Source organism: Loxodonta africana, chromosome 1 (assembly GCF_030014295.1).
Source record: "Loxodonta africana isolate mLoxAfr1 chromosome 1, mLoxAfr1.hap2, whole genome shotgun sequence".
NCBI lineage: Eukaryota > Metazoa > Chordata > Mammalia > Proboscidea > Elephantidae > Loxodonta > Loxodonta africana.
In genome coordinates, this window is record NC_087342.1 from 119,071,280 (window position 1) to 119,095,541 (window position 24,262).

At 37.0% G+C, this 24,262-nt stretch overlaps 1 protein-coding gene across 1 annotated transcript in view; it reads left to right on the top strand.

Moving 5' to 3' along the window:
- The window catches only part of HCRTR2 (hypocretin receptor 2), a 119,268-nt gene that overhangs the window by 48,351 nt on the left and 46,655 nt on the right, over positions 1-24,262 (top strand). The window lies entirely within an intron of this gene.

Below are 24,262 nucleotides of genomic sequence, written 5' to 3' on the forward strand. Positions count from 1 at the left end.
TCTTCACAATGTTATCCATAACTCGTTATGATCCTCACAGTCAAATTCCTTTGCATAGTCAATAAAACACAGGTAAACATCCTTCTGGCATTCTCTGCTTTCGGCCAGGGTCCATCTGATATCAGCAATGATATCCCTAGTCCGGAAACCTTGGTGGCATAGTGGTTAAGTGCTATGGCTGCTAACCAAGGGGTTGGCAGTTCAAATCTGCCAGATGCTCCTTGGAAACTCTATGGAGCCGTTCTACTCTGCCCTATAGGGTCACTATGAGTCGGATTTGACTCGACAGCACTGGGTATCCCTGGTTCCACGTCCTTTTATGAATTCAGCTGGAATCTCTGGCAGTTCCCTGCAGCCACTTTTGAATGATCTTCAGGAAAATTTTACTTGTGTGTGATATTAATGATACTTTTCAATAATTTCCACATTCAGTTGGGTCACCTTTCTTGGGAATAGGCATAAATATTGATCTCTCCCAGTCAATTGGCCAGGTAGCTGTCTTCCAAATTTCATGGTATAGATGAGTGAGTACTTCCAGCACTGCATTCGTTTGTTGAAACATCTCGATGGTATTCCATCAATTCCTGGAGTCTTGTTTTTTACCAATGCCTTCAGTACAATTTGGGCTTCTTCCTTAAGTACCATCCGTTCCTGATCATATGCTACCTCCTGAAATGGTTGAATGTTGACCAATTCTTTTTGGTATAATGTCTCTGTATATTCCTTCCATCTTCTTTTGATTCTTCCTGTGTCATTTAATACTTTCCCTGTTGAATCCTTCAGTATTGTAACTCGAGGCTTGAATTTTTTTCTTCAGTTCTTTCAGCCTGAAAAATGCTGAGTGTGTTCATCACTTTTGGTTTTCTATCTCCAGCTCTTTGCACATGTCATTATAATACCTCACTTTGTCTTCTGGAGCCACCCTTTGAAATCTTCTGTTCAGTTATTTTACTTCATTTCTTTCTTTTGCTTTAGTTACTGGAGGTTCAAGAGCAAGTTTCAGAGTCTCTTTTGCCATCCATTTTGGTCTTTTCTTTCTTTCCTGTCTTTTTAATGACCTTTTGCTTTCTTTGTGTATGATGTCCTTCAACAACTCCTTTGGTCTCTGGTCATTAGTGTTCAATGTGTCAAATCTGTTCTTGAGATGGTCTCTAAACTCAGGTGGAATATACTTAAGATCATACTTTCACTTTCATTGACTTGGTCTAATTTTCTTCAGTTTCAACTTACACTTGCATATGAGCAATTGATGGTCTGTTCCACAGTCAGCCCCTGGCCTTGTTCTGACTGATGATATTGAGTTTTCCATGATCTCTTTTCACAGATGTAGTTGATATGACTCCTGTGTATCCCGTCTGGTGAGGTTCATGTGTATAGTTGCCATTTATGTTGGCAAAGAAAGGTATTTGCAATGAAGAAGTCATTGGTCTTGCAAAATTCTATCGTGCCATATCAGGCATTGTTTTTATCACCAAGGCCATATTTTCCATCTACCAATCCTTCTTCTTTGTTTCCAACTTTCCATTCCAATCACCAGTAATTACCAATGCATTCTGATAGCATGTTTGATCAATTTCAGACTGCAGAGGTTGGTAAATATCTTTAATTTCTTCATTTTTGGCCTTAGTGGTTGGTGTGTAAATTTGAATAATAGCTGTATTAACATTATAGCAATATGGATATTATCCTATCACTGACAGGGTCGTACGTCAGGATAGAATCTTGAAATGTTCATTTTGATGATGAATGCAATGCCATTCCTCTTCAAGTTGTCAATGTCAGCATAGTAGATCTTGTGCTTGTCTGATTCAAAACGGCCAATACCAATTCGTTTTAGCTCACTAATGCCTAGGGTGTTGATGTCTATGTGCTCCATTTCATTTTTGACAATTTCCAATTTTCCTAGATTCATACTTCGTGCATTTCACGTTCTGATTACTAATGGATGTTTGTAGCTGTTCCTTCTCATTTTGAGTGGTGCCACATCAGCAAATGAAGATCCCAAAAGCTTGACTCCAACCCCATCATTAAGGTCGACTCTAAGGAGGCAGCTCTTCCCAGTCCTCTTTGAGTGCATCCCAACCTGGGGGGACTCATCCTTGGACACTATATCAGTCAATGTTTTGCTACTATTCGTAAGGTTTTCACTGGCTAATTCTTTTCAGAAGTAAACTGCTGGGCCCTTCTTCCTAGTTTGTCTTCGTCTGGAAACTCAGCTGAAACCTGTCTGCTGTGTGTGACCCTGCTGGCATTTGAATACTGGTGGCATAGCTTCCAGCATCACAGCAACATGCAAGCCCCCACAGTATGACAAACTGACAGACATGTGGGGGATATAAAACCAAACAGTGGCTCAATCTCTTTGTTTTAATGGGGAGCAGAATTAAAATGAATGCCTACTTTATTTAACTGAACAACTAGAGCTGTCAGGATTGTTGATTTCTAATCTAAACTATGATACTTAACGTTTTTCTTTTATGAAAGAATACAAGGAGTTTTAAAACACCTATCTACTTCATGCGTCATTTCAAATTAGAAGAGAAACGTATGGGTCTAATGCAACAGGCTCAGTTGCTATAAAATATTACTTGACAAAGAAAAAAAGGAAGGGGAGAAGGGAAGGAGGGAGGGAAGAAGGAAGGAAGGAAGAAGAAAAAAAGCAATGAACTTAGCCATTAAAGGAAGATTTCTAGGGCTTAGAAAATTATTGGGCAGTGAAATGACAAACTAAAGAGAAATCAATATGTGCTATTTTGATAGGCCTTCCTTTTACAAGTACTATATATCCACTGGGTGGGTTTTTATAACATCCTAGGTGAGTCTCTCTCTTAAATCATGTATTTTTTTTGCTATTGTTCTAAATTTAGCTAGACTTCAGTATATTTCCTGATGTTTTTTATACACATCAGATTTAACATGTTCAAAACAAAACTCAAAGTCTCCTCACCTCTATCCTTCTACTCTGAGCAATTTCTCTATCTTTGTTAATTGCCCACCATCCTCCCACAGATGTGTCCTAACTCATTTTCCAAAACACAATTTTTTATATCAAATGATTTCCATTTTTTTTATTTCAAAAATCTATTCTGACAGAAACATTTGGCCTCAACGTATAATTAAAAACTTAACAATACTAATAATTGCTTCAAAGAGCATTCTCTTTTTGTCAATGTGCAATTATTTACATTAATTTGCATGTAATTCACTTCACACCCGTTCACTGGGGTATGAATATTACTTAATCAAATAGGCAATTAATTAATACAATCTTCACATATTCACTTATTTAAATGCACCACACAAGTTCTATTTCCTTGGATGTTCTCACTGAATCCAAGGGATTTCAATTTTGAAACAGCTGCAGCTATTTATGCCATTGCTCTTGTCTAGCAGAGCCAGGTGGATATTCTTTTTTTTTTTTTTTTTTTCTTTCCCTACACAGAGTTGAAATAAAAAAAAACAAACTCTCTCTGGCATGCTGCCTAAAAGGCTGTCATTTCATATAACTCAGGGCAAGGCCTAAAACTTGATCACTGATTGAAGGCCGAGCTTTGACTATCAAATAAAGACCAGCTACTTCAGTCAAATTTAAAAAATACCCAGTACGAAAGCCTTGGTTGTTGAAGGTCAGGGGTAACTTGTGAGGAATTTTATTAAATTGCACTCTTACTATGTCAAAGAAGGGATCCTGGTGGTACAGTGCTATAAGTGCTCAGTTGCTAACTGAAAAATAAGTGGTTTGAACCCACCAGCTGCTCTGTGGAAGAAAGATGTGGCAGTCTGCTTCCATGAAATTACAGCCTTAGAAAGCCCCTGGGGCAGTTCTACTCCATCCTATAGGGTTGCTATGAGTTGGAATAAGCTCAATGGCAATGTTTTTTGTTTTTGTTTTTTAAATATTGATAAACATATAATTTTTAGTGAACATCTGTTGTACATTAATATTCTGAGCTCAGTACCAAGTGCCTTATGTTCATTAAAATAACCCTATGGAGTCCCTGGGTGGTGCAAATGGTTATATGCTCAACTGCTAGGTGAAAGGTTGGTGGTTCGAGTCTACCCAAAGGCACCTTGGAAGACAGGCCTGGTGATCTGCTTCTGAAAGGTCACAGCCTTGAAAATCCTATAGAGAAGTTCTACTCTGCACACATGGAGTTGTCATGAGTCAGAACTGATTCAATTCAACTAACAAGAACATGAGATAGGCACAAATACTACAATCTTATACATGTCAAAAATGAAGCACATTTTTAATTAACTTGCCCAATGTTAACAGAATATTATGCAGGAATATGAATTTAGGATTTTTAGCTCCAAAATATATGCTCTTCACTTGTATAGCACTTACCTTTGATCGAGAATAACTTTAACCCATTTGCACTGAGAATTTAAACACTGGGCACATTTTTTTTTTTTTTTCCTAGAAAAAAATGTTTGTTTTACCAATCTAAACTCTTAACACTGATTTAGAAAACTGAATTTCTTATGATCCAAGAAAAGTGAGATACATTCTGTAAAGCCAAGTGGGAGACAAAGATGAATTTTTGAAAATTAATAAAACTTTTTTCGAAAGGGTCATTGTACATTATTATCAAACTTCATTTGAATTCTATAATCTTGGACAAGCCTCAACTTAGTAACATTTTAGGGTAATGCAGTCTTTGCTTCCATTTATTTACTCAGTTACTACAATCATATTCAGAGATAGCAATCCAAACCTGATTTAAAATTCTTTAGTGAAATTGAACATGCAGTGATAAGGAGCAAATCCATGTATGTTCATTAAATATAATACTACAAAATATAAATCAGTATGATTTGTAGACAAGGCTGGACTTTTCCTAATTATAATGTACCTGTGACCCAACAGAAAGGTTTTCTTTCACTCTCTTGCTTAGGTGGAAACACATTTCATGTTGTCCACCCTATTATCTAAAAGGCCATTTTGTTGTTTTCAGCCTTCATCTAACACTCTCTCAGATACTCTTTCAGGGATTTATGTGAGCAGAATGACCTGGTGGTAAAGTAAAGTAGAAGTAGACACTATGATTTACCTATTTTGATTTTTTTTTTCCAAGGATAACTATTTATAAGTTCTCTAATGTTAAAAAACAAAATCTGAGTCATGTAGATTTTGTACAGTCAATCACTTAGAAAACATTTATCGGGCATGTACTCAAAATATAGACCCTGACTTCAGAAGATAAAAATTATAAGATAAATCCCAGATTTAAGTAATTTAAAATGACATATACAATATAATGAAAGATAGATTGTGCTAGATGTAAGAAACATAAATGATGACAAAGTACTATAGGAATTCCAGTTCCTTTCTAGTTCCCATGGAGTCAATTCAGACTCTGTGTGTGTCAGAGTAGAACTGTGCTCCACAGGGTTTTTAATGGCTGAGTTTTTGGAAGTATATTGCCAGACCCTTCTTTTGAGATGCCTCTGAGTATACTCAAACATCTAACCTTTCAGTTAGTAGCTGAGCACATTAACTATTTGCACCACCCAGAGATTCCACTATAGGAATAGAGGAGAGAAATGACTACAGTAATTTGAGAGATACTTAGTTTTTAACAAGTCCAGATTTAAACCAGGAAGCCATCGTATTAATTCTGGATGAGATCATATCCTAAAGTAGCCACCATATTGTTCCCATTCAAATTTTTAATAAGATTTCTGGAGAACAACAAAAGTGCTAGAGAATAATGTTCTATTTCATTCCCAAATATCTACTAACCATAGACAAAATTTGCTAAGTTTTACCCACTGGAATAGCTGAAAAGAAAAAGACTGACAATACCAAGCAGTGATGAAAATGTAAATCAAATGGAATTCACATACCTGTTAGTGAGAGTAAAAATTAGTACTTGACAAGCACTTTGGAAGACTCGGCCAGTTAGCTACTAAAGGTGGTCATATGTATGCCCTATAACACAGCAAATTCATTCTTCAGTATATAACTAACAGAAATCCATATGTATATACACCAAAAGGTAGCCTTGTTTACAGTAGCCACAAATAAAGAACAGCCAAAATGCCCATCAATAGTAGAGGAGATAAATGGTAATCTAGTCATACATTAGAATACTGTAGAGTAATAAAAAAAAAAAAACAATGGAACTACAGCTACACATAACTTGAATGACCTTAAAATATAAAGTTGACAGAGAGAAGTCAGAGACAAAAGAATACATACGTTTTTATTCAATTTAGATAAAGTTAAAAACAGGTAAAAACTAGCCTATGTAAATCAAGATGCAGGTTGCATTTTGAGTAAAAGTAGGATGTCAGTGGAGAGACCTTATGAAGGGGGCCTCTGGGGTGTTGAACGAGTTCAATTGCTTGGTCTGAGTAGTAGTTAAAGAAGGTGTGTTCACTGTGGTAATTTGCTGAGTGGAACATTATGGTTTGTACATTTTTCTATATGTGGGATACTTCAATATTAAAAGCAACAGCAACAACAACAAAGCCTGTAAACCACAAGTGATGGCTTTAGCCACTATCTCTGCGTTGTTGAATTCCAAACACTTATCTATAACCGAAATCATGCAAATTAATGTTTTTCAAATAAATGCATTGTAAATATCTTTTCCAACTCTGTGGCAGCATTTTTATATTCTATTGATGTACCCTAAATTTATTTTATGTTCAATAGTTTTGAGGAAATATGTTCAAGAAATGTTTATCTACTCCAAGGTCATAGTGATAAAGTTATATTCTGGAAGCTTTATTTCTTATCTTTCATATTTAGTTCTATAATTGACCTGGAATTAATATTTATATATGCCATGACATAGATATCAAATTTCATTTTTCCATATAGAAATCAATCAACTCAATACCATTTACAGAAAAGACATTTCTTTCACAATGCAGTGATGGCACCTTTGTCATGCATCATTTATATATATGTAACTGTGTTTCTCCACCACGAATCTGTCAGTTTGTCCTCCCGTGGTGGTTTGCATGTTGCTGGGATGCCGGAAGCTATGCCACTTGTATTTTAAATACAAGTAGGAATACCCATGGTGGACAGGTTTCAGTGGAGCATCTAGACTAAGACAGACTAGGAAGAAGGACCCTGAGGTCTACTTCTAAAAATAAAATAAAATAAAAAACTGGCCAGTGAAAACCTGACAGATGGTAGGGGAAATTTGTTTGATATAGTACTGGAAGATGAGCCCCTCAGGTTGGAAGGCACTCAAAATAGGATTGAGGAAGAGCTGCCTCCTCAAAGTAGAGTCGGCCTTAATAATGTGGATGAAGTAAAGCGTTTGAGACCTTCATTTGCTGATGTGACATGACTCAAAATGAGAAGAAACAGCTGCAAACATCTATTCATAATTGGAAGGTGCAATGTACAAAGCATGAATCAAGGAAAACTGTAAGTTGTCATCAATGAAATGGAGCAATTGAAGGTCGATATCTTAGGCACTGGAGAGCTGAAATGAACTGGTATTGGCCATTTTGAATTGGACAATCATCTGGCCTATTATGCCGGAATGACAAATTGAAGAGGAAGAGCATCACATTCATTGTCAAAAAGAACATTTCAATATCTATCCTGAAACACAGTGCTGTCAGTGATAAGATGATACTCATGCCTAAAAGGAAGATCAGTTGGTACAATTTTACTCAAATTTACCCACCAACCACTAATGCCAAAGGTGAAGAAATTGAAGATTTTTACCAACTTCTGCAGTTTGAAATTGATCGAACATGCAATAAGATACATTGATAATTACTTGTAATTGGAATGCAAAAGTAGGAAACAAAGAGGATCAGTAGTTAGAAAATATGGACTTGGTGATAGGAATGTCTGCAGAGATCACAGGACAGAATTTTGCAAGACCAAGGACTTATTCCTTGGAAATAGCTTTTTCAACAACAATGACTCTACATACAAGTGGACCTCACCAGATGGAATACACAGAATCAAATCAACTACATCTGTGAGAGAGGCGATGGAGAAACTCAATATTATCAGTCAGAGCAAGGCCAGGGAACTGTAGAACAGACCATCAGAACTGCAGAACAGACCATCAATTGCTTATATGCAAATTCAAGTTGAAGCTGAAGAAAATTAAAACAAGTCTATGAGAGCCAAAGTTTTACCCTGAGTACATCCCACCTGAATTTAGAGAACATCTGAAAAATAGATTTGATGCACTGAGCACAAATGACAGAAGGCCAGAATAATTGTGGGATGACTTTTAAGGACATCATTCATGAAGAAAGCAAAAAGGTCATTAAAAAGACAGGAAAGAAAGAAAAGGCCAAAATGGATGTCAAAAGAGACTCTGAAACTTGCTCTTGAACACAGAGTAGCTAAAACGAAACAAAAAAACGATGAAGTAAAAAAGCTGAACAGAAGATTTCAAAGGGCAGCCTGAGAAGACAAAGTAAAACAATGAAATGTGCACAGACCTGGAGTTAGAAAACCAAAAGGGGAGAACATACTTGACATTTTTCAAGTTAAGAGAACTGAAGAAAAAATGCAAGGCTCGAGTTGCAATATTGAAGGATTTTAGAGTACAGGTGAAAAATTGAACAATGCAGGAACCATCAAAAGAAGATAAAAAGAATATATGGAGTCTCTGTACCAAAAAGAGTTGGTTGACTTTCAACCATTTCAGGAGGTAGCATATGATTAAGAACCAATGGTACTGAAAGAAGAAGTCCAAGATCCACTGAAGGCATTGGTAAAAAACAAGTCTCCAGGAATTGATGGAATACAATTTCGATGTTTCAACAAATGGATGCAGTACTGGAGATGCTTACTCGTTTATCCCAAGAAAATTGGAAGACAGCTACCTGGTCAACGACTGGAAGAATCAATATACATGCCCATTCCAAAGAAAGGTGATCCAGTGAAATGCAAAAAATACTGAAAAATATCACTAACATTACAGGCCAGTAAAATTTTGCTGAAGAGAGTTAAAAAAAACGGATGCAGCAGTACATTGACAGAGAACTTCCAGAAATTCAAATCAGATTCAGAAGAGGATGTAGAACAAAGGATATCCTTGTTGACTACAGATGGACCTTAGCTAAAAGCAGAGAATACCAGAAAGGTATTTACCTGTATTTTATTGACTACACAAAGGCATTCAACTGTGTGGTTCATAACGAATTATGGATAACATTTGGAAGAATGGGAATTCCAGAACACTTAATTGTGCTCACGAAGAACCTGTATGTAGACCAACAGGGAGTTGTTTGAACAGATTAAGGGGATACTGAGTGGTTTAAAAAAAAAAAAAAGTGTGTGTCAGAGTTGTGTTCTTTCACCATACTTATTCGACCTGTATGCTGAGCAAATAATCAGAGAGCCTGGACTATATGAAGAGGAATGTGGCATCAAGACTGAAGGAAGTCTTATTAAAAATCTGTGATACGCAGATGACATAACCTTGTTTGCTGAAAGCACAGAGGACTTGAATCACTTACTGATGAAGATCAAAGACTGCAGCCTTCAGTATGGATTACACCTTAACACAAAGAAAACAAAAATACAACTGGACAAATAAGCAACATCATAATAAATGGAGAAAAGCTTGAAGTTGTCAAGGATTTCATTTTACTTGGATCCACAGTCTACACCATTCATCAGTAAAGAAAACAGAGGGTGTATTGCATTGGGCAAATCTGCTGCAAAAGACTTCTTTAAAGTGTTAAAGAGTAAAGACGTCATTTTGATGACTAAGGTATAATTGACCCAAGCCATGGTATTCCCAGTCACTTCATATGCATGCCAAAGCTGGACAAGGAATAAGAAAGGCCAAAGAAGAATAGATACATTTGAATTATGGTGTTGACAAAAAAGATTAAATACACCAAGGATTTGGAAACTCTGTGGGGCAGTTCTACTCCGTCCTATAGGGTCGCTATGAGTCAGAATCGACTCGACAGCACTGGGTATACCGAGGACTGCTAGGAGAACGAACAAATCTGTCTTGGAAGAAGTACAGCCAGAATGCTCCCTAGAAGTGAAGTTGGTGAGACTTTGTCTCACTTACTTCATACATGTTACCAGGAGAGACTACTCCCTGGAGAAGGACATCATGCTTGTGAAGTAGAAGGTCAGCGAAAAAGAAGACCCTCAACAAGATGGATTGACACAGTAGCCTAAATAAAGGGCTTAAATGTAATGATTTTGAGGATGGCACAGGACCTGGCAGGGTTTATTTTTGTTGTACATAGGGTGCTTATTAGTTGTAACCAATGCAATGGCACCTAACCACAACAACGTAACAGATGTCTTTCTGAACTTTTTCCTGTTCCCTTGATCTATTTCTCTGTTTCTGCTATGCTACATTGTTGTTTTTACTACAGCTTTATAATAACATCTGATTGCTTTTAAATTTGTTTTTCCTCAATATTGTCTTGGCTATTTTTGTCTACTTAACTTTCATCTAAATTCTAAAATTAGCTGTCAATCTTAACAACAACAACAACAACAAAAAAAGCTGGGATTTTGATTGTCATTGCACTAAATATACATACCAGTTTTAGAGGAAACTGACATATTTACAAATTGATTCTTCTAGTCCATTAGTATAGTTTATCCCTCGATTTATTTAGATTATTCCCCAATCCACTCCTAAAATTTTATGTTTCTGTCATTGTTGTTTTCATCTCTAATTAAATTTATTCGTAGTTACTCAACATTTTTAATGCTATAGCAAATGGTATCATTCTTTTAAATTGCATTTTCTAGTTGTTTATTGTTGATTTATAGAAGCTAAATGTACTTTTGGGTATTGTCTTTCTATCCAGAAAATGCAATAAATTCGTTTCTTAAGATTGATTGTTATCTGGAGACTCTTTGACACTCTTACTTACAAAATTCTGACTTTGGAGGGTAATGACAGTTTTTAGTTCATCCTTTCTAATCATTATACATTTAATTTCCTTTTTATTGCTTTATAGAACTTGCCAGGAGCTCCAACACAAGGCTGAATAACAGAAGCGGCCATAAGAGGCATCATTTACTTATCCCTGATCTGGGAGGAAAGACTGCATATGAGAATTGGTGTAATTCCTTTTGTAGGGTAGTCTTTCTCAGATTAAGGAAAAGCTGTTTTATTCCTAGTACGCTAAGAATTTATTTATTTTTATGAGGTGTTGAATTCTTTGAAATGGTTTTTCTGCATTTATTGAGAGATTATATACACCTTATACATTTTGTTTCTTAATCTCATGAATTACATTGTTTTACATCTTAAACCAAATTTATATTCCTGAAGTAAAACTAAATGGGTTGTAATGGATTATTCTTTTTCATATATCACTAGATTTATTTTGCTGGTATTTTGGTCAAGATTTTAGCATCTATTTCCAATAGAGTTCATGAGCTCAAGGCTTTCTTTTCTTGAAATATCTTTTTCAAACCTTAGTGTCAGGATTTTCCTCACCTCATAAATGATTGGGAAGTAAACTCTTTGCTTCTATTCTGTAAGAGAGTTTGGAAAATTTAATTTCTTCCTTTAATATTTAGAAAAATTCACCAACAAAGTCATACAGACCTGGAGTTTTTCAATTCTCAGCTGGTATTCTCCAAAATAGCCTGTAAGTTCTTGAACATATTAATCTAATTATTGTAAAATTTCTGAAAGCTTTATTATTTTTATTTCCTATTTTTTAAAACTGTTTTTTGGTCATGTGGTAGCATCTTTCTGTTTGCCTGTTTTTTTATTTTTTATTGAATGAAGGATATTTTGCTGGGAAAATTGTAGACATCAGTGCTCTAGATAATGTTATTTCCAGAGAGACTTTGCTTTTGCATCTGGCAGGCAGTTAGCATGGGGGCGGAAAATCTCTATCCAGTTAGTAAATGGAGGCATTTGAATCTGGGTTTCATTCTGTAGGACACTGTGTCTACTTCACATTCATCCCTACTCCTAGAGTTTCACCCTTTGGTGTTCCAGCTAAAAGACAGAGTTATTTACCTAGCCGATGTGTCTTGAGGTCCAATTGTCCAGAAAGACTACTCAAACTCCTGCTCAGCTTCTCATTATCTCAGCAGTTGCTTGCTGTCTCTTTTTTAAATTCTCGCTTAGCTGATGCTTGCAAATTGCAATAAGCCTTGAGAAGAAAAGAAATCCTGTTATAGTGGTTACAAGCTATGTCTGCTAACCAAAAGGCTGGCAGTTCAAATCCACCAGGTGCTCCTTAGAAACCCCATGGGGCAGTTCTACTCTTTCCTGTAGGGTCACTATGGATTGGAATCAACTCCATGGCCACAGGGTTTGAGAAGAAAAGCGGTCCTGAATATCAGGCTCACATCTCTTCTCTGTTCTTTTCTCCAAGATATTGGTCCTTCAATTTCTAGCTGCCTTAGTACCTTTCCAATGTCTAAGGAGAAGCATAACTCTTTTATTTTTATGTGGGAAGTTTGTTCTCTAACAAACTAATCTGCCATTACCGGAAACGGAAATTATTTTGTAATAGTAAAATGAATGTACACTTCAGTACTATAGCATTTAGTATTTCAGAGGGCAACAGACACTTTTTTGATATTTCCTATTCAGAAATTTGTGATTGTAATTACACAGTTCTCTGGAGGTGACTTAAGTCCTTTTATTCCTCCTCTATCTCTCTGGGTGATCTTAACCTATCACATGGCTTTAGCCACTCTCTCTATTCTGATGAGTCCCAAATACTTACCTGTAACTGAAATACACCTCCTGAAGTGTAGACCCACAAATCCAAATGCCAACTGGATGTTGACACTGGTGTAACTCACAAGTACTTTGAACTCAGCATATACAAAATGGAACTTATCATCTTCTGTGTCTTCTAAATGAAGCCTTTTCATCCTCCTTTATTTCATAGCTCACTGAGCATCATAATCTTCTCCCCAGCTGCCAAGTAATATACATGGAAAACATCCTCTATTCTCTCTCTCCCTCATCTTCATAGCTAATCCCTCCCCAAAGCATCATATTTCAACCTTATTATTATTTCTTAAATTCATTAACTTTCTCTTCTCTTCTTTTGTCACTACCTTACTTCCCCAGTATTCTAAAACAATCTCAAGATGGGTCCCTCTGATTCCAGTTTAAAGGCATATATATTTTCCAGATTCCTCATATGTCATCTTTTAAGAAATAAAAATGGGATCTTGTCACTCCCTTGCTTAAAATCTTTCAGTGATTCTCCATAACCTATAGAGCAATGTCCAAGTGCTTTCTATATATATATACATATATCAGGAATTAAGTTTGGAGTAAAGGTGGAATGTCTAAAAGATGAAAAAATGTAGTGAAAAATTCTGATATGGAAAGCAAGAGAGACAAGAATTATAGTTTTAACTAGGAGTTAGTCTTCTAGAGAAGAGAATTGAAGTTGTGAGAGTAAATAATAACAACTAAGGAGAGAACATGAAAGAAAAAGAAAAGGGGGCTGAAGATATGTATGGGGTGAAAGAAGGAAAGCATTTATGCAAAATAGACCAAAAAGACAAGTTTACGTCAGGAAGTAAGATAAACAGAAATCAAACATCACTGTAAGGATAGGTTGCTTGTGTATATTTACTAATGCAAAGACATCAAAGAGAAGAGCTGACCATATACCTCTGAGGTGCTCTGAGAATGGGGTAGAAATCCAGGCATAATTCTGAGAGCTGTACTGAGAACAGGAACTTGTATTGCTTTATCTGTAAAGAGTAAAAAGACATGGGTAACCAAGAAGTTGATATTTTCCTCAAAAAAGAATTCCACTGAAGTGAAATTATAACTTCTAGATATAGCCGTTAACAGACCTGCAGATGTTGAAAGAAGGGAGCCTTCAGCCTTCTAACCTTCCCCTCTTGCCAGCCTTAATGGCCTGTGAGTACCTATTAATAACAGCACTGTTTTTTTTCTCTGGAAACTCCTGTGCAGAATCCTTGGTGCCAATTTGTGGATGAGCCCCTCCCTGAGAGGAATCATGCCATCCAGAGATAGTTGAATAAGTCAAGCCTAGTTCTCCAATATCCTCACACTATTTTCCTCTCTGAAGGATTTGATTTTGGGCTTGATTCCTATGGACGATTATTGTTGCATTTCTGTTTTATACCATCTTTCTATGCATCATTCCTCCCAGTACATTTGTGTGTGTGTGTGAAGATGCTGTCTTTCTAAAACCCTTCCTAAATGAATTTTTTAATTGTGGTAGCTTAATTACATATTTCCCACACCGTCTCACTGATAGGGAGACCTTAGTGATACCATTGTTTCCATGAAAATTTCTGCTCACATTAACATAATGAGTGGGTGCCAATGATACTTGTCAAATTATAGATTTTCATATTCCCTTGAGAAAATAAAAAAAAAAAACCTTCTGAAATACATTTTAAACATATTGCTGTGTGTGTTGTGTTTGTGTGTATATAGTGACTTTTTAAAGCTTGCCTTCTATTAATATTAGATAATCTTTTGGGTGGCACATTTCACACCATAGATGTGGTTTTTGGCAATGTCTTACCTGTCAGACTCTTAGAAAAAGAAGTTGCATGTTTGCGTGCTGTTCTTCTGAGTACACACAGAAATTTATAGAAAACCTTGCCCAAGTATGGAAGTGGAGAGTGGGATACTAAGCCAGGCATATCAGCATATTGGCCCAGGGAGAGAAGGAGGTGGAGCAAAGGATTGAAGAAGGGGCAAAACCAGGGTGATATGGTATGGTGAAGGTGAGAAAAAGGAAAAAATCTTTGGGATTGTGAGGAGAGTTTGTTTTATTTCTTTAATACTAAACTGATGGTCAACTTTCCAGCTTCTTAATCTTCACCTTGTAATGATCCCGAGCAACTTCATTCTGTGACCTGCTTTCTAGATACGTTCCTTACAGGAGTTAAATACAGGCTATCTTCCGTGTGTTGTTGGTTGCTTTTCTTTCTTTTTTTTTTTTTTTTAACTTGAAAATTACTTTATTTCACCATTGTTCATTCATTCATATTTAATTTAGAAAATCCTATTGACCATTTTATTCTTCTTTCGTAGAGATTATTTTTGGTCTAGAAAATTCCTCTTGAAACAAATATATTCATTTCTACATTATAAAGAATGTTACAATTAATTTAATGTGTAAAACATTACCCTGACATGACAAGGTAAGTGGTTTCAAAGGCTTTCACTGACACTTTGTGGCAAAAGGTGGAACTACAGTATTTGTGAATAATTACATTTTCTTTCACAATTTTAGCTGCTTGGTTGTTTCAAGCACACATTTATGAAATAATTAAGACTGTTCTCTAGTGTTTTCACTCTGTGTTTAAGATTTTTGAGGGTTATCATTATTGGCTCAAAAATTTTATTTCCCCTTTTAAAGCCTGTTTTAATGTTACAAAAATTAATTTTCAAGTGCTTAAAATAAAATTGATGTATTCCATACAGATCTTTTCAAGATGTTCAGTAATATACTAATTACGTACTGTGCATCATCACATCTTGACATCATAAGTTTCATATTCAATTATTAGTTGACATTTTAAGATCCACCTATATCTTTAATTAGAGATTCAATCTCACCTGTATAGTTTACATGTCCTTAACCATGTGGTAACATCAATATATTAACAGTACATCAATTTAGTTTAAATTTTTCTGAGTGCAAAAATTGATTTCAGAAAGTGACTTTGTCTATGTGTGGACTGATAGATGTTAAAACAAAAGTGAGTTTAGTCTAACTGCAAAAATGAAATGGCAAAGGCCTTTTTCAAACTAACGTTTTCTTTTTTCCACATGAAAGTGAGTTTAATTTTGGTTCGAACAATAACAAGCAAAGAACTAAGGTTATTTCCTAAAGACTGTATCTGTATATTATTTTTGAAATCTCTCTTTACATTACAGGCTACATATGACCCATGTAGCCTGAGCCACTTTCCATCTGTCAGTCCTGCAGAGAAATGGTAGGAGATGTATAGCATCAGATTCTCACAAAGAAAGAAATAGGAAAGTGAAAGACGAGAGAGTAAAGAGAAAGAAAAAGAAGAATTTTTATTTTCCTGGAACCTCTGCCATTACAGACATCATTTTATCAAGAAAGTCAGTCTTAGAAGTGGTATTTCATTGTATCTGCATTCTTGCCTTCTGCTGTCTTCCTTCACTCTTATGAGTTCAGCCATTTCTCACTTATTACTGGCAATGGAGACAGTCTTTTAAGTGCAAACTACAAATTTAATATCATGGTCATTCACAGAACAGGTTTAAAAATTACGTGGAATACAGTACCAAGTTCAGGTCTTGGGACTTACCAAACCTCAACTGAGAGTAGAGCACAGGGAATTGAGATCTATAGCTTACTATGTCCAAGATAATAATCGGCAAGCAGATAAAATTCTCTGTCAGCTCTCAGACTTTATTCAAAAGGAATGAAAAAGTTAACTGCTCTGCACAAGCACTGGGTTTTTTTCTCTCCTTTTAAAGGAGCTCATGGGGGGATTGTTGTTAGTTGCCCTGGAGTCAATTCCAACTCATGGTGACCTTGTGTTTGCTGAGTGAAACTGTGCTCCACAGGATTTTCAAAGCTGTGAACTTTCAGAAGTAGGTTGCCAGGCCTGTCTTCCCAGGAGTCTTTGAGTGGTTTCAAACCACCAACTTTTCGACTAGTAGTTGAGCACTTAACTGTTTGCATCACTCACCGACTCATTCATGGGAAAATACCAAAAACCAAACCAAACCCATTGCCATCAAGTCAATTCCGACTCATAGCGACCCTGTAGAGCATAGTGTATTAAATTGGTTCCATGAATAGGTATTGCAAAGTATGTTCCAAGTGCGGTTTGTGTTGAGAGAAAGGCTATAGAAACCAAGAAGAGTATGGAGAAGGGAAAGGCCAACACATAAGGATAAAGAGCCTTTGTGCACATAGGGATGTAAGAGAAAATACACAAATATCCATAATAATCCATAATAATTAAAGAATGTGTCATGACCAGGAAAGAATACAAGGTATGATAAGGCTTCAAAGAGGAAAGAAACCATGTTGAGTTTGGCAAGTTAGGAGAGATTTCGTAAAGTAGCAACTTTTTTGTTTGTTTGCTTAGTTTTAGATAGTATGAAATAAGACTTAATTAGTTGGAAAAGCGTTGAAATGGAGTATGGACATCTCCAGGAATGACATGAGCAACAGCCTGGGTATAAAATACACTCGATGTACAGTGAGATATCAAGTTTTCATGGAGTTCCAAGTATTTCCTGGGGAGCCTTGCAAGATAGAGATGGAAAGTTCAACTAGAGTTTGATGGTAGAATGATCATCTGAAGATTTTGTATTGAATTCAAAAGAAAAGGCGAGCTCCTGTTGGAATGAGAGAGTTAATATAACTGGAGCCAGTGACAGCAATGAATGAAATGGATAGGAGTAAGGACAAGTAGGCCACAGGGAGAACTGTTAGAGGTTTTCTGCAGTACTCTAGCTAAAGGTTAAGACAGTCTGACAAAGAGTATTTGACTATTAGTAGTAGAACCACACCTCAACATAAAGAAAACAAAAATCTTCACAACTGGACCAATAAGCAACATCATGATAAATGGAGAAAATATTGAAGTTGTAAAGGATTTCATTTTACTTGGATTTATAATCAATGCTCACGGAAGCAGCAGTGAAGAAATCAAAAGATGCTTCACACTGGGCAAATCTACTGCAAAAAGACCTCTTTAAAGTGTTAAAAAGCAAAGATGTCACTTTAAGATGTTTTTAAGTGCCTCATATGTGTGTGAAAGCTAGACAATGAATAAGGAAGACTGAAGAAGAGTTGATGCCTTTGAATTATGGTGTTGGCAAAGAATATGGAATATACCACGGACTGCCAGAAGAACAAACAAATCTGTCTTGGAAGAAATACAGCCAGAATGCTCATTAGAAAGAAGGATGGAGAGACTTCTTCTCACATACTTTGGGGATGTTATCAGGAGGGACCAGTCCCTGGAGAAAGACATCATGCTAGGTAAAGGGTCAGCAAAAAAGAGGAAGACCCTCAACGAGATGGACTGACATTGTGGCTGCAGCAATGGATTCAAGCATACCAATGATTCTGAGGTTGGCACAGGACTGGCAGTGTTTTTTCTGTTGTACATAGGGTCCCTGTGAGTTGGAACCCACTTGATAGCACCTAGCAACAACTAGAAAGAAATCGACAGAGGTAGGAGATATTTTGAGGATTTCAAGCACAGGTCACAGGTTATTGGAGAGAAAAAGGAAGAAAACTACACTTAATAGAGATAGAAAGTTATTGATGAGTTTATAGGAAAAGGTGGGAAGTTTAACTTTGTATTATAGTTAACATGCTAGGAGGAGAGGGGACTTCATCACATTGCACCTGTAATACTTTGAATGGGAGAATGAATGAACAAATGGATATCACCCAACTCACATTTAAGGAATGTATACCTGATAGGTGCATGCAGTTCTAAATGGCTCATTTAGAGACAGATATTAATAACTGGGGACAGGTTCAGCATGCCAGGGTGATGAGTAATGCAAAATCCTACTGTTGTATATGAAGGGCCTCTTGATACTTAGCCCAGAGAAGCAAAGACTTGAGAAATAAGCTATACGTGTATCTGAATATTTGAATGAGAATAATGTAAATATCATACCTCAGATATTCAAAAATTAATACAATAATATTATCTAATATGAAGCCCAAATTTGAATTTTTCCAATTGTCCCAATAATGTTCATCATAGATTTCTTCTTTTTCTTTTTTTTTCCTCCAGTATTCAAAGGTAAAGATTTAATCTAACATCTACAATAGGAAACCAATTTCTAGTAATTGTATACATGTTTGATTAAAAAAAGCACGACTTGGCTTCTCAAAAAGCTAGCCAGCTGAGTGAAATTAGTCAGTTCCAAGAGGACAAATATTGTATAAGCCACAATTATAAGAACTCAAGAAATAGTTTAAACAGAGAAGAAAATGTTCTTTGATGGTTACGAGAGGGGGGAGGGAGGGATAGTGGGAGAGGGGTATTCACTAATTAGATAGTAAATAAGATCTACTTTAGGTGAAGGGAAAGACAAGGCACAATACAGAAGAGGTCAGCACAACTGGACTAAAGGAAAAGCAAAGAAGTTTCCTGAATAAATTGAATGCTTCGAAGGCCAGTGTAGCGGGGGCCGGGGGTTTGGGGACCACGGTTTCAGTGGACATCTATGTCAATTGGCATAATAAATCTATTAAGAAAACATTCTGCATTTCACTTTGGAGAGTGGCATCTGGGGTCTTAAAAGCTAGCAAGCGGCCATCTAAGATGCATCAATTGGTCTTCACCCACCTTGACCAAAGGAGAATGAAGAACACCAAGGACACAAGGTAATTATGAGCCCAGGAAACAGAAAGGGCCACATAAGTCAGAGACTACATCAGCCTGAGACCAGAACTGGATGGTGCCCAGCTACAACCAATGGCTGCCTTGACAGGGAACACAACAGAGAACCCCTGAGGGAGCAGGAAAGCAGTGGGATGCAGACCCCAAATTCTCGTAAAAAGGCCAGACTTAATGGTCTGACTGAGACTAGAGGGACCCCAGTGGTCATGGTCCCCAGATCTTCTCTTAGCCCAAGACAGGAACCATTCCCAAAGCCAACTCTTCAGACAGGGATTGGACTGGACAATGGGATAGAAAAAGATGCTGGTGAAGAGTGAGCTTCTTGGATTAAGTAGACACTTGAGACTATGTTGGCATTTCCTATCTGGAGGGGAGATGAGAGGGCAGGGGGGTTAGAAGCTGGTGGAATGAACACGAAAAGAGAGAGTGGAGGGAAGGAGCGGGCTGTCTTGTTAGGAGGAGAGCAATTAGGATTATATAACAAGGTGTATACAAGTTTTTGTATGAGAGACTGACTTGATTTGTAAACTTTCACTTAATGCACAAAAATAATTTTTAAAAAATCGGCTTAAAAAAAAAAAAGCTAGCAAGACCTCAGTCTGTCTGTCTCAGTAGACAGATAGTGACCAAAGCAATCCACCTGCTGTTCGCTGCCTTGGTCAGACCGCTCCTGGAGATGCGCATGCAGTTACAGATGGCTCATTTAGAAACAAGTACTGGGAATCCGGAGCATGTTCAGCATGAAAAAACAAGGGTGACGGGTGTAAAATACTGCCCTTGTATATGAAGATTCTGGAGCTATTTAGCCCGAAAAACCAGAGGCTTGCACCATGAGCATAGCTGCCACTCTTACATATTTGAATGAATTCATTGTAGAAAAATAGGCTTATTCATTGAGTTCCAGGAAAGAATTGAGAACCAGTGAGCAAAATCGAAAGAGAAGATTTCAACTCAACATGAACAAGAATTTGCTAGTTGTCAAAGCCACCACAAAATTAGCTCAAAGGCTTTAGTTCACTGTGAATTCTTTACTAATAAAAATGTTTTAGAAGGCTACATCAAGGCTGTTGCACAGATGATTTGTGCAGATGGCAGGTTCGACTAAATAATCTCCGACTCCCAAATTCTATGATGTTATGTCATAGCCCTGTCAGATCGAGGATAGTAGCTTCATTTTCATCTTCCTTTTTAATCAGTTGTACATACCACCACAGTCTAACATAGTGGATAATATTTGAATTCATGCTCTACAACTTACTACCTATTTGTTCGGGGGCAGATTACTTAATCTTTCTGCCTCAGTTCCTCATCTATAAAATGGAGATGTTAGTAGTACTCACATCGTAGTGCTATCATGAAGATTCAATCGGTTAACATTTTTAAGTGTGTGTAATAGAACATGGCACATAGTAAGTACTACACAAGTGTTTATTGAAAACATACTTGCTTTAATATTGGTTCAACATAATGGCACTAACATTGTTCTCTTGTCGTTGCCTTTCTTCACCTCCAAACTATTCAGAGTTGAAAGGTGGACTAATTTTGTTTTTTTTAAAAAAAGACCTGTTTTCTTTTCTAGATCCAAATTTGCACCATTTGGGCATTTTGTTGACCAAGTCCGGCAGGGTGATATTTTTTGTCTTAGTCAGCCATGAGGGTGGGTTTGTACATGAATGTATGTGTCAGCAGCTTCATTTTCAAGAAATAAATGCAGTTAACCTTGATTAAGCCCACCTGAGTTTTAGGGCACTAGTGTCCTGGAGTGAGCGGTAGATGTGACATTTCTGAAATTAATTCCTCAGAAATTCAGATATTTTATTCTATTGGCATCTTTTGGTGCCTGAAGGGCAATTTCAGCTTCAGGAGCTAGGAAAAACATTTATATACCATTTACATAATGCGGGGTTGGTAGCATTTATTAAGAGTTTCTCTTAATAAATGGTACATAAATAGCAAAAAATAAAGCCTTATTTGGCAACTTAAATGTAACAAACATTCTTTTATTTCTTCACTATATAATATTCCTAATCGCTGCATCGTTTGGGTGCACAGGTGACAACACTGACAGGTTAATGATACTCCAGGCTAATTCACAGTTACTTTCAGTGAAGTAAACCCATGAAGAGATGTGGGTAGCAATGTGTACACCTATATAATTCTGGAACCAGTGATTATGTAAACTTTGGGTCAGCCTGACAGGGAAAGGACAGAGAAAGGAGGAACTGGATGTTACTTCAATACAGAGAAACTAAATGAGATAGCAAAGCTTTTAAACATGGGGATGTACTGAAAAGCAACAAGGGAGGCCCAGCCATGAGAGTATTGAAAAGCATGTTTGATTTCAGCTGATGGTTATAGGCCATCAAGGGTAATCAAAAGGAGAGAGGATTGAGCTTCTAGAAGTTGTATGTGCTTTGTTATAGCTCCTTCATTTTTATGAAAGGAGGAAACTTGTGCAGGGAAAAGACCATCTTTTTCACCTGGAGATAAATCTCACTTGTAACTGTAGTCCTATGCTTCATGAGCCTTGTGTCTTTAAGCAACGTTCATGAATTCCCTGTGTTTCAGTTACCTCGTGTGTAAAATGCAGATGATGCCATCTTCCCTCGGCATTATTGTCGGGATTGTCGTTGTTGTGGTTAGGCGCTGTCCAGCTGGTTCTGACTTATACCTGCCGTATGCACAACAGGATGAAACGCTGCCTGGTCCTGTGATGTCCTCACAATTGTTGCTGTGCTTGAACACATTGTTGCAGCCATTGTGTCAGTCCATCTCCTTGAGGGTCTTCCTCTTTTCCTTGACCCTCTACTTTCCCAAGCATGATGTCCTTCTCCAGGGACTGATCCCTCCTGATAACATGTCCAAAGTATGTGAGATGTAGTCTCACCAACCTTGCTTCTAAGGAGCACTCTGGTTGTACTTCTTCTAAGACAGATTTGTTCATTCTTTTGGCAGTCCATGGTATAGTCAATATTCTTTGCCACACCACAGTTCAAAGGCATCAATTCTGCTTTGGTCTTCCTTATTCATTGTCCAGCTTTGCTTGCATATGAGACAATTGAAAACACGGAGGCTTCGGTCAGATGCACCTTAGTCTTCAAGGTAACATCTTTGCTTTTTACACTTTAAAGAGATCTCTTGCAGCCCATTTGCCCAATGTAATGCGTCTTTTGATTTCTTGACTGCTGCTTCCGTGGCTGTTGATTGTGGATCCAAGTAAAATGAAATCTTTGACAACCTCAAACTTTTCTCCTTTTATCATGATGTTTCTTATTTGTCCAGTTGTGAGGATTTTTGTTTTCTTTATGTTGAGGTGTAATCCATACTGAAGGCTGTGGTCTTTGATCTTCATCAGTAAGTGTTTCAAGTCCTCTTTAATTTCACCAGGCAAGGTTGTGTCATTTGCAAAACTCAGGCTGTTAGTGAGTCTTCCTACAATCATGATGCCCTCTTCTTCTTCATATAGTCCATTTTCTCAGATTATTTGCTCATTATACAGATTGAATAGGTATGGTGAAAGGATACAATCCTGGCACACACCTTTCCTGACTTTAAACCATGCAGTATCTCCATATATATATATATATATATATATATATATATATATATATACTGTATCTCCTTGCTCTGTTCAAACAACTGCCTCTTGGTCCATGTACAGGTTTCTCATGAGCGCATTTAAGTGTTCCAGGATTCCCATTCTCCACAGTGTTATCCATAATTTGTTATGATCCACACAGTTGAATGCCTTAACATTGTCAATAAAACACAGGTAAACATCTTTCTGGTATTCTCTGCTTTCAGCCAGGATCCATCCGGCATCAGCAACGATATCCCTGGTTCCATGTCCTCTTCTAAATGCGGATTGAATTCCTGGCAGTTCACTGTTGATATACTGCTGCAGCTGCTTTTGAATGATCTTCAGCAAAATTTTGTGATATTAATGATATTGTTCAATAATTTCCCCATTTGGTTGGTTCACCTTTCTTAGGCATAAGTATGGATCTCTTCCAGTCAGTTGGCCAAGCAGCTGTCTTCCAAATGTCTTGGCATAGGTGAGTGAGCACTTCCAGTGCTGCATTCTTTTGTTGAAACATCTCAATTCCTAGAGCCTTGTTTTTACCGATGCCTTCAGTGCAGCTTGGGCTTCTTCCTTCAATACCATAGGTTCCTAATCATATATTACTTCCTGTAATGTTTGAATGTCGACCAATTCCTTTTGGTATAGTAACTCTGTGTATTCCTTCCATCTTCTTTTGATGCTTCCTGCATCATTTAAGATTTTTCTCAAGGAATCTTTCACCATTGCAACTTGAGGCTTGAACTTTTTCTTCAGTTCTTTCAGCTTGAGAAATGTTGAACGTGTTCTTTCTTTTTGGTTTTCTATTTTCAGGTCTTTGCACATGTCATCATAATACTTTATCTTCTCAAGCCACCCTTTGAAATCTTCTGTTCAGCTCTTTTACTTCATCGTTTTTTCCTTTTGCTTTAGCTACTCGATGTTCAAGAGCAGGTTTCAGAGCCTCTTCTAACATCCATTTAGGCCTTTTCTTTCTTTCTTGTTTTTTTTTAATGACCTCTTGCTTTCTTCATGTACGGTGTCCTTGATATCATTCCACAACTCCTCTTGTCTTCGGTCTTTAGTGCTCAACGAGTCAAATCTACTCTTGAGATGGTCTCTAAAATCAGGTGGGATATACCCAAGGTCATACTTTGGCTCTCATTGCTTTGTTCTAATATTCTTGTTTCAACTTGAACTTGTATATGAGTAATTGATGGTCTGATCTGGAGTCAGTATCATCTGACTGATGATATCGAGCTTTTCCATCATCTTTTTTCCACACTTGTAGTCAATTTGATTCCTGTATATTCCATCTGATGATGTCCATGTGTGTAGTCACTATTTATGTTGGTGAAAAAAAGTATTTGCAATTAAGT